The sequence below is a fragment of the Macrobrachium rosenbergii genome, chromosome 59, assembly GCF_040412425.1.
Source record: "Macrobrachium rosenbergii isolate ZJJX-2024 chromosome 59, ASM4041242v1, whole genome shotgun sequence".
Lineage (NCBI taxonomy): Eukaryota > Metazoa > Arthropoda > Malacostraca > Decapoda > Palaemonidae > Macrobrachium > Macrobrachium rosenbergii.
Window position 1 is genome coordinate 5542708 of NC_089799.1, and position 12500 is coordinate 5555207.

A 12500-nucleotide genomic window follows, 5' to 3' on the forward strand; every position below is an offset into this window, starting at 1 on the left:
TATAACAACAAGCAGGAGTCCAAAGACGACAGTCAACAAAACAGTTGCATATTTATTGATAGAAACGTTTCGTGTTACTTAAACACATCATCAGTCTGTAAATTGAAAAATACACATTAATTCTCTAATTTAAAATAAAAGCTAAATTAAAAACAGCAGTTACATTCTTTAAAATTACAACATACATAAAAAGTAAAAAGAAAGGAGATTTTTTCTAAGTCTTCTCCTCTGCACTTGGCCTAAGTATACTCTGGGCATGCGTGAGCTTGTGGTCTCACTTCGTCTTTCCCCTTCTATTGATCAGGTAGACTTAGAAAAAATCTCCTTTCTTTTTACTTTTTATGTATGTTGTAATTTTAAAGAATGTAAGTGCCGTTTTTAATTTAGCTTTTATTTTAAATTAGAGAATTAATGTGTATTTTTCAATTTTACAGACTGATGATGTGTTTAAGTAACACGAAACGTTTCTATCAATAAATATGCAACTGTTTTGTTGACTGTCGTCTTCTTTGGACTCCTGCTTGTTGTTGTGTACTTCCGCCTGAATGTGTGTATATATATATATATATATATATATATATATATATATATATATATATATATATATATATATATATATATACATATATATGTATATACATAATTATATATATATATTATATATAGACATGTGTGTGTCAATATCTGCTAAACAGGCAGCAATGTCTGGTTTAATAAATACCACGATTTGTATGTTTGAATAAATGTTAATATGAATTATGTCTTATCTCTGAAAAAATCATCTTTTTCCAAAAAAGAATTTTACTCACGTTAGGAAACCAGCTTTGATGTCTTGCCTGCAAATAAAAAAAAATAATAATAATAATAAATAACAAGACGAATTAATATCTAAGTCTCGAAATACGAAAAAGCCAACATAATTACAATTTTCAAAGTAAAATGTTAACTGGTTATACTCAAGACAAATATTATAATTCATGATCTTCAGAGCAAATGAGAAGACAATTCTTGAATAGTTTGGACAGCCTGACTTTCTTCACAGGAACAAAGTTATGCAGTATATAGTAGGCTTGGCGTGAAAATGAATTTCGCAAAGTTTATATAGTTAAATAGCATTTTCTTGAGTTTGATAACTCGTTATGAAACACAAAATGTTCATAGAGAAATTACCAGGTACTCTCTCTCTCTCTCTCTCTCTCTCTCCTATCCATACCGAATAATGAGAAATTCTGTCTCTCCATGCCGACTAACGAAATATTCTCTCTCTCTCTCTCTCTCTCTCTCTCTCTCTCTCTCTCTCTCTCTCTCTCTCTCTCTCTCTCTCTCTCTCTCCTTAACAGTACCGACTGACGAGAAATTCTCTCTTTCTTTCTCCATCCATATCGAATAATGATACATTCTCTCTCTCTCTCTCTCTCTCTCTCTCTCTCTCTCTCTCTCTCTCTCTCTCTCTCTCTCTCAATGAAGAAACATCACTTGACCAAACAGGACAAAATCTAACATTTACAACTGGTTTCCATTTTGTTTCACTCTTCTCATCCATCCGCCATTAGCAAATAAAAAGCTTAATAAAACTCCAATACGCTAATGGACCAACTGATTGATGAATCCACTATTAAAATACATTAATGAGACAGTGATGATTAACTCAAAAAATGGTAAAAATTTCGGCTTCAAGCACAAAAGACTTTAGTAATCTTAGTAATAATAATAATAATAATAATAATAATAATAATAATAATAATAATAATAATAATGACATGTTTCATGAAATGCCAAAGGGACAATGTAGAAGTGGAATTTGAAACTCATGACTGAACACTCCTATACAATACGCAGTTAGTGGGGAGAGAGAGAGAGAGAGAGAGAGAGAGAGAGAGAGAGAGAGAGAGAGAGAGAGAGAGAGAGAGAGAGAGAGAGAGAGAGAGAGACTGGTTGGTGATCAGGGAAAAGTGGGTATAACCAGAAGCACACCAAGACAGAATTGAAGGCGATTGTGGGTAGACGAAAGACAGAATTAGAGGAATTTAGAGGAATTTGTTGTAATACACTGGGGGAAGGTCAGGGGGAAATGTAAGAGGAAGAGGAGCCAGGAGAAAGAAGAGGAGGAGAAGAAGAGGTCTGAAAGAGGTCGAGGACCCACGAAAAAAAGGGGAGGGGGAGGGGGCGTTAATCTTCTTGACAGGGGACTACCAAGTTCAAGAGAAGAGGATAAACAGTGTCGGACGAATTCATCGTCCACAGCCTCATGAGAGAGAGAGAGAGAGAGAGAGAGAGAGAGAGAGAGAGAGAGAGAGAGAGAGAGAGAGAGAGAGAGAGAGAGAGAATCTAAAAATATTCGGTGTTACAAAATCAAAGCAGAAATAATTTTGCGTGAAAATATGATTGGGATTTGTGAGGGACCAATCATCACTAAAATCAAAACAACCAAAAGAGGAGGAGGAAGAAACGGACGAGAAAGAAGCAAAACAGGAGAAGGAAGAAAAGGAGGAGGAGAAGGAAAGAAAACAGAAGGAAGAAAAGCAGAAGAAACCAAAGGAGAAAAGGAGGAGGAGGAGAAGGAAGCAAAACAGAAGAAAAAAGAGGAAACGAAGGAAGACATAGAGAAGGACAAGGAAGCAAAGGAGGAGAGAAGAAAATCAGCAAGATGGAACAAAATGAGGATGACAGGGAAGAGAGAGGAGACGGAAGTCAAGACATACAAGGAAGCAAAGGGGGAGGACAATGGAAGAAACACAAGAAAGAAAAGGAGGAGGAGAAGGGAGCAAAGAGAGCAAGGGAAGAAAGGAAGAGGAGAAAGAATTAAAGGAAGGAAGGAAGGAAGGAGGAAAGAAAGACTGTCAGAAGAGGCTAGAAGGGGCCATCCTGGAATGAAAGGGCGCTAATCTCCCTGACAGGGAACTCACAAGTTCTAGAGGAAGGGATAAAGAGTGACAGACAGATTGAGAGAGAGAGAGAGAGAGAGAGAGAGAGAGAGAGAGAGAGAGAGAGAGAGAGGAAAAGGAAAATAGGTAAAAAACAGAAATTAAACAAGCAAAAAATGTCCCGAAGTTTCTTCGCCGCAATCGAGTTTTCTGTACAGCGTATAACCAAGGCCGCCGAAAGTATATGTATCTTTCGGTGGTCTCGGTATAATGCTGTATGAGCCGCGGCCCATGAAACTCTCAGCCGGCCGTGGTTGCCTGTGTTGTTGCGTTGCTAGAAGCACGATTATGGCTAACTTTAACTTTAAATAAAAAAAAAAAACTATTGAGGCTAGAGGGCTGCAGTTTGGTATGTTTGACGACTGGAGGGTGGATGATCAACATACCAATTTGCAGCCCTCTAGCCTCAGTAGTTTTTAAGATCTGAGGGCGGACAGAATAAAGTGCGGACGGACAGACAGAGCCGGCACAATAGTTTTCTTTTCAGAAAACTAAAAACGATGGGACTGGAGTCGACAGATTTATATATTTGTAACTATTTATAACTACTTAGTTTATGTATTTGCAACTATTGTATATACAACTGAGGATCAACGTAGTAGTTATATGTAACTATTGTATATACAACTGTGGATCACAGTTGTATAAATTTTTTGGTACCGTATATACATACATGGATCTTAAATCCACACAAAAAAAGAATGACAGTGCTCTGTTTGCGACTGAAAAAAAATTACATTAGTGACAATAAAAAAAACTGCAGTAAAAAGTAAAACATTAAACCTTAATTCCTGGAAAACTGACAAAAAATGGGTATAAACCGTTTAGCCCTACAACAAAAAAAAAAAAAAAAAATAAAGTTGTGGAACAATAATTATAACCTTTCCCCCACACTGCATAAAAAAATAACCTTTTCGCCCCACAACATAAAAAATAAACTTTCCAGCCCACAACTTAAAAAAAAAGAGTTGTGGAACAACAAATATAACCTTTCCGCCCCACAACTTAAAAAAAGACTTGTGGAACAACAAATATAGCCTTTCCGCCCTACAACTTAAGAAAAAAGTTGTGAAACAACAAATACCCTTTTACTACACAACATAAAAAAATTATCTTTTCGCCCAACAACATAAAAAATAACCCTTTAGTACCACAACTTAAAAAAAGAGTTGTGGAACAATAAATATAATCTTTTCACACCACATCATAAAATAATAACCTTTTCGCCCAACAACATACAAAAAATTACCGTTTTGCCCCAACGTAAAAAAAAAAAAAAAAAAAGAGTTGTGGAGCAATAAATGAAACCCTTTCGCCCCCAACCATAAAAAAATTTTTGCCCCACAATAACAAAAAATGATTTTTTCGCCCCACAACATACAAAAAAATGACTTTCGCCCCACAACATCAAAAAAAATATAACCTTTCGCACCACAACATAAAAAAATATAATCTTTTCGCCACACAACATAATAATATACACTTTTCGCCCGACAACATAAAAAATAACCTTGTCGCCCAAACTTAAAAAAAAAAGTTGTGGAACAACACATACAACCTTTTCGCCCTAAAACATAAAAAATAACATTTTCGCCCCCACAACATACGAAAAAAAATACCTTTTCGCCCCACAACATAAACCAATGTCACCTTTTCACCCCACAACATATGAAAAAAAAAAAAAAAATTTCCTTATCGCCCCACAACATACAAAAAAAAAAAAATTACCTTTTCGCCCCACAACATACGAAAAAATATCCTTTTCGTCCTGCAATATGAAAAATATAACCTTTTCGCCTCACTACATACGAAAACAATTACCTTTTCGCCCTAAGAAAAAAATAACCTTTTCGCCGCACAACATAAAAAAAAGTTGTGAACAACAACTATAAGGCGAAGGTTCCAAGACCATCTCACAGGGGCTCCCCAAAACACAGACACACAAATAGACAAGTAAGAGAATATCGCCACAGAAACAGGCCGTTTCTGAACATAAATCTGAAGGGGGCCGTAATCCTTCTCGCTTAACTCGGGATCCCTCTACGAATTAAAGGACCTAAGGGCCTGCCTCTCCCACCCCCTTTCCCCTTTCCTTGCCATACACCATTCCAACACTCCTCCCACTCTCATACCCGACCCACAACGGCTGCCTTCACTCATAAGACCTTCATCCCATGGCGCTCCCACACAAACACAGTCGTCCCTTTATTATGGCGTTCATAACTGTATTTATGTTGTTGATGGTGTCATTACGACACCAACACATGCATTATGTACAAACACCTAAATAGATTACACACACACACACACACACACACACACACACACACACACACATATATATATATATATATATATATATATATATATATATATATATATATATATATATATATATATATATATATGATATATATATAGAGAGAGAGAGAGAGAGAGAGAGAGAGAGAGAGAGAGAGAGAGAGAGAGAGAGAGAAGAGAGAGATTACTCAGGAAACCCTAAGCATATGGAAGACTAAACATCCCTCATAGAGAGAGAGAGAGAGAGAGAGAGATATTACTCAGGAAACTCAAGCATAAGGAAGAATAAACATTCCTCATACGAGAAGAATAAGAGATTCCTCATAGAGAGAGAGAGAGAGAGAGAAAGAGAAAAAGTAGAATATGGTGCAAAATGTATACCGAAGAAGAAATACAATTACGGATAATAATAATAATAATAATAATAATAATAATAATAATAAATAATAATAATAATAATAAAATAAAAGAAAATCACTAAACACATCTTTTGCTTTTCGATAATTTCGTCCGATCTTTGACTAAAAAAAAACACATACCCATACATAGTTATACATACACACACACACACACACACACACGCACACAAACAGTTTTCAAAGAAGCTACAGAAAAACGACGATTGTAAACACCAAAAAGAATTATGATCTCACGAAACATATGAAACCAGGTGCGTGACATATCTGTAGCCACGCCGGCCTAAATGAAGTGAACTTAGTCGCTTTAAACCCTCCCCTCTCTCTCTCTCTCTCTCTCTCTCTCTCTCTCTCTCTCTCTCTCCAAGCCACCAGGAGGATTTACATCTTGCATATGAGGGATTAGGACGCACGTGTATCCAACGGCAACCCCCCCCCCTTCCCCGCTTAAGCCTGTTCTTTCCATAAACATCCGGCAAATCCCTGTACAACCTCAGAACGAGAGAGAGAGAGAGAGAGAGAGAGAGAGAGAGAGAGAGAGAGAGAGAGAGAGAGAGAGCTACGGCACTACGTTTAAGCGACTAATTAACTCACGGCAGATGCTTCTCTCTCTCTCTCTCTCTCTCTCTCTCTCTCTCTCTCTCTCTCTCTCTCTGTCTTTGTCTCTCTCTCTCATCTAATCTAGCATTATATTTATTGTATTTATTTCTTTTTGGTGTAGTAAAGCGCTGTCTGGTAAAGGATCTCTCTCTCTCTCTCTCTCTCTCTCTCTCTCTCTCTCTCTCTCTCTCTCTCCGGTAACTATATATCAGCAAAGTTCAGAACTCTGATATATTACCACCACGAAGTGCTAGACTCTGCTGTCATATAAATCCTTAAAACATTTGTGGGCAAGGGTGTATGGCTCGCAACCTCACTCCTACCATACATGGCAAAAACCAGAAATCACCGTAAATGACTTTACCGAAGCTATGATGAAAATTGAAATAGGTAACCTGGATTTACCTTTGCAAATTACTAATTTATCACCTCGTCAGTACGTAATTAACCAAATTACTAATCACCTTTATCCCTATTCCTCTTACCTCGTCAGTACGTAATTAACATCATTTGACGCATAATAAAAAACGATCGAGATGAAAATAAAAAAAAATCCTTCCGGCAAAGCATTTAAAGAACTGGATCAAAGGACAAAACGTCTAATTTTACCCAGAATATTAAAAAATGAAAATAAAAATAAAAATAAAAATTATTTAGACTGAAATCTGGCGGCACGCGTCGGAAGATTACTGAATTAAAAAAAAACTTAATTACCTTTGCCCAAGCGCCAAGCAATTGGAGGGAGGAAAACACATGTCGAAAAAAAAAAATAATAAAAAAAAACAGGAAAAAAAACTTCGCGAGGTTTGAGGTCACTCAGAGGCTCTGGATAAACATCATAATTGAAAACACGAAGGCCCTCATCAAAAGGTGGGACTTTTATTTTTGCTGTAATGCTTAAGGGGAAAAGAAGGGGAGAATGGTGGGGATGGGGAGGAAGGGGGAAAATTTGGCATTCGAAAATTCGTATCTTATCAAGAAATGGATTATTACACATACACATATACATATTATCTATACACATATATATTGTTGTATATATATATATACATACATACATACATATATATATACATATATATATATATATATATATATATATATATATATATATATATATATATATATATATATATATATATATATAGAGAGAGAGAGAGAGAGAGAGAGAGAGAGAGAGAGAGAGAGAGAGAGAGAGAGAGAGAGAGAGAGAGCTACACTTGACATACTAGCAACCAGAAAATAGAAATTCATAACGACAACATGACGTCATGTTATAAAAATGAAATATTTACAAACCATGAGGTCTCATCAAACCACATAGTTTTAACACAGAGAGCTTTCTTGAAAACAAACTGGGCAAATATTAAAAAAAAAAAAAACACTTTCAGAAAGAAGTGCTCCTAGTATGAGGCAAAAGGAATGGGTAAATGGTTAAAGAACTACCTTCTGGTCATTCGTCATAAACAGTGGTAAGTCGGAAGCGAGGTAATATACAAAGTCTACTAAGCGTGTTGGGAATTTATTAACTTGATAATTATTGACATTTTGGTCGAAAATTTTCCCTTCCACTTCAAAATGTCCTCCCAGTACAAAAATATAAAATATCTCCAACCAGTGGTTCACGCGTATGGAAACATATATGGTTATGGTAGTAATAAAAATATTGAAGAAATAAAGTCCGCAGCAGTATGTATGTAGTGTATTGCTACACACAAGAAGCCTTCGCCAACTTGATCAGTCGGCCTCTTCAGCCTGAATAAACATAGATATAATAATACATTTTGGACATCTTTGAAAAATGGAAAAAAGGCTTGTTATTCTTGCAAGTAACATCGGTTTTTCCATTTTTCAAAGATGTTGTTCTAAATGTATTATTATTTCTATGTTTATTCAGGCTGAAGAGCCCAACCGATCAAGTTGGCGAAAGCTTCCTGCATATATATATACAGTATAGCAATATACTACATACATAGTACTGCGGACTTTATTTTTCTCTTTAAGATCACGAGAAAGTGATGATACCAAATAATAAAAATATTATTCTCCTGTTTGTGCAAAAAACGTTCATGTAGGTACCAATGAGCAACTTCTACTTTGCACAGAAACGTTTCGACTCCTACCAAAATGATTCAGACACTGAGAAAAATGAAAGCGTTTGAGAACCGAGGAAAATATGATGTCGATAACGGGAACTAATAAATATTAATTGTCTGTTTAGGTGTTGTATACGCTTACTATGTACGCATGCGTAACTGCTCTTTCGTACGGGCACCATACAGAACCGCCTCGGGTTCTACCAAACTTTAAGTAAAAAACTAAACGTTTACGTTTGTGAAAGAATAAAGAAGTGACGTCCAGCAAAACAGGAGTAATCAATCAAACGTTATCTTTCTGTTCATGCAATAAACGTTCATGTCAGTACGCATGCGTAAATGCTGCTCTTTCTTACGGGGTAGCAAACAAACGTTTCGAGTCCTTCCAATACAATTCAAACGTTAAGGAAAAAAACAAAAACGTTCGCGAACGGAGGAAGAATCACCCACCCCTCCGTGATGTCGACGACAGGGAAGGAAAAGAAGCGAGAGGCCATAAAAGGCGATAATCACGGAGAAAGGGATAATGGCAGCAATAAAAGACAGGAATAGGGAGGGGGAGGGGAAAGGGAAGACACATAATATAATAATAATAATGATATGACAAGCAAGGACAACAACCTGCCCAGAAGCATCGAGGGTATAGTATAAAGGAGAATTAGGGGAAGGGTGTTGTCAAACCCCCTCCCCCAGCCGCCCCTACTCCACAGGTCATTCGCAGGGGCATTAAGGTGTCACGTGCCAGTCCCATAAGGGCCAATCCAGGACAGCCCAATGGGAGCGCGACGACCCCTTCGACGCACCTCGTAAAACCGAGCGGCCCAAACTAAGGCGCCCTGGAGAGCCCTTGGCACAAGGGGTTAAATGAAGCCCCAAACCCAGGTATTTATCCCCCCAACCCCCCTTCTTTACTCCCCTTCTGATCATCATCGACATTATCATACTCGGTGGCATTACTACTAACCAACAGACACCTAGGGATGCTGGCTATATACACCAGTACATATATACGTATACATGCATACTAGGGTGTGTGTATATGTAAGTGTGTATATATGTATGTAATGTATGTATAGTATGTATGTATGTATGTATATATATATATATATATATATATATATATATATATATATATATATATATATATATATATATATATATATATATATATATATATATATATATATATATATATTACTCAAAAGGCAAAAAAACCTGTTATGCATACACGGTGTGTGGGCGCAAGTTTTTTTTTTTTTTTTTGTTTTGCCTCCTATGAGAATATATAAAAACCTCTGCACTAAGGAATGTCGTTTTAACAGATACCTAAAAGATGTTTTCCCCTTTCTGATGATATTAATATGATATGAATTCACGTTAATCTCTTTTCATGTCCACAAACGTTTCATATTATCAGCAAAAAAATAAATAAATAAACAATTATATTAGTTTGGTTGTTATATCTAAAATGCCACCGTTGTGGCCACTACCTTTATTTAAAACAAAATACTAAAGGAGTAGTATATATACAGTATATATATAATATATATATATATATATATATATATATATATATATATATATATATATATATATATATATATATATATATATATACACACAGTACTTAAATACATACATATGCATATGTGTATATATTTATATATAGCCTATATATATATGTGTATATATATATATATATATATATATATATACAGTACTTAAATACATACATATGCATATGTACATATATATATATATATATATATATATATATATATATATATATATATATGTATACAGATATATATTGTATACAGATATACATGCATATATATATATATATACATACTGTATATATATATAATATATATATATATATATATATATATATATATATATATATATATATATATATATATATATATATATATATATATACTAAAACTTTTCAACTAATGACTCAAAGCAATGAATTTACGAACCTTTGAAAAAATAAAAGATTTTATAAATGACAGGAAGATAAGAAAAACTATTTGCAAATGACTTTTCATACACACAAAAAATTGTGATCATAGCCAGAACTCTATAATAACCTTTGTGGCTGCAAAAATACTGAAATACTGCAAATGCTTTGACTCGGAAATCTAATGTTATTCAAACTCAACAGGTGACGTAGAAAATATGTTCCATTATATTTCGAAAATATACTTGCAGTTCTCCAGCTACTGAACAAATTTGAAAGTGTTTGGCATTGTATAGTTGTCTTTCTAGTGCTCAAATATTTCCTGAATCTTCAGTTTTGTGTCGAAATAACACTGATTTCATTTAAGGAGAGAGAGAGAGAGAGAGAGAGAGAGAGAGAGAGAGAGAGAGAGAGAGAGAGAGAGAGAGAGAGAGAGAGAGAGAGGCTTTAAGAACTATTGTTTATTAACTCTAATATTAACAAAAGCAGCTGATCAGGAGTGAGGCTGTTCTTATAACTTTAGCAAAGTTAGCACACCTTATGGCAGCGATACATTATTCACATTTAAAATAAATGATAAACAAGTAAAAATTACGCCGAAGTTTCTTTGGCGCAATCGAGTTTTCTGTATATCATATAATCAAGGCCACCGAAAACAGATCTAACTTTCGGTGGTCTCGGTATAATGCTGTATGAGCCGCGCCCCATGAAACTTTAACCACGGGCTGGTGGTGGCCTGTCCTATATCGTTGCCAGATGCACGATCATGGCTAACTTAAACTTTAAATAAAATAAAAACTTCTGAGGCTAGAGGGCTGCAATTTGGTATGTTTGATGACTGGAGGATGGATGATCAACATAACAGTTTGCAGCCCTCTAGCTTTAGTAGTTTTCAAGGTCTGGGCGGACAGAAAAAGTGCGGTCAGAAAAAAGTGCGGGACGGACAAGACAAAGCCGGAACATTAGTTTTCTTTTACTGAAAACTAAAAATCCCAATAGGATTCCCGGTGTTAATGCTGTTTTGACATAAACCAAGTTAGCACATCTCACGACAGCAGTGCTGCAATATTTACAGCTAAATCAAAATCCCTCAGATTCCGGGGGCGAAAACCACTCCTTAAATACTAAAGTTTTTGGAAATCCTGAGCTCCCGAATTTCTAAGCTGTAAAAAACAATACACGAATATTCTGATCAGATGACGTGGTTATGACAGCAATATTCCCCGAGATCTGGAGACGACTGTGTTTTGAGTTGGGCGTATTTGAATTAAAATCTGTTTTTTTAAGTTCTTGCGGATATTTCGTTTTTGTATTCCTGTTCTGGTAAGGTTAATCTTTAAACAGTTTTAGTTTTTTTTCTAAAAAAAAAAAAAAAAACATGCCTATGACAGCAATATTCCCCGAGATCTGAAGACCTCGTGTTTTGAGTTGGGCGTATTAGAATTAAAATCTGTTTGTTTAAGTTCCTGTGAACATTTCAGTTTTTGTATTCCTGTTCTGGTAAGGTTGACCTCTTAACAGTTTTAGTTTTTTATAAAAAAAGAAAGACGTCATATTAATAGAAACCTTTTCCTGATCTTGGCACGGGGTCAAAATTTAAATCAAAATCTGAATTTTGAATTTCTTCGATACTTAATTTTTAATTCCTGTTTTGGTAGGTTAACCTCTAAAAAGTTTTAGTGTGTTTTTTAATTAAAGCACAAAAATGCTATACTAACGCAAGTCTTTCCATAATCTTGGCAGGGGAGCAAATTTCAACTCAAAATCTGAATTTTGACATTCTTGTATACTTAAATTTTATATTTTTGTTTTAGTAAGGTCCGCCTCTAAAACATTTTAGTTTCTTTAAATCTAAAACATAAAACAACTCTATACTGAAACAAGCTTTTTTCTGACCTTGGCAAAAGAGCAAAATTCAACTCAAACTCTGTATTTTGAATTGTCTGCAAACTTAAATTTTACATTCCTGATTGAACAGCTTAATCTATTTTTTTATTTAAAACATTACTAAGAACATCATACTAAAATAATCTTTTTCCTAATCTTGGCAGGTTGGCCTCTAAACTTTTTCCTCTCTCTCTTTCTCTCTCTCCCTCTCAACAATGCTAAGCTTAGCATGAAACATACATACACACACATAAACATAAGCGATCATGAAGTTAGGACAAGAAGGATATACACTGGAGTTCAGTTATCC

General features: G+C 35.2%; 1 protein-coding gene across 2 annotated transcripts in view; it reads right to left on the reverse strand.

The window, feature by feature from the left end:
• LOC136837452 (protein O-linked-mannose beta-1,2-N-acetylglucosaminyltransferase 1-like) overlaps window positions 1-12500 on the reverse strand; it is a 552489-nt gene that overhangs the window by 86756 nt on the left and 453233 nt on the right. The window contains exon 2 of one of the 2 annotated variants that reach the window (XM_067102231.1): window positions 810-836. The exons of the other annotated variant lie outside the window; for it this stretch is intronic. The gene's annotated coding sequence lies outside the window, so the exon portion shown is untranslated. The remainder of the gene's footprint in view (window positions 1-809; window positions 837-12500) is intronic. 2 annotated transcript variants of the gene reach the window in all.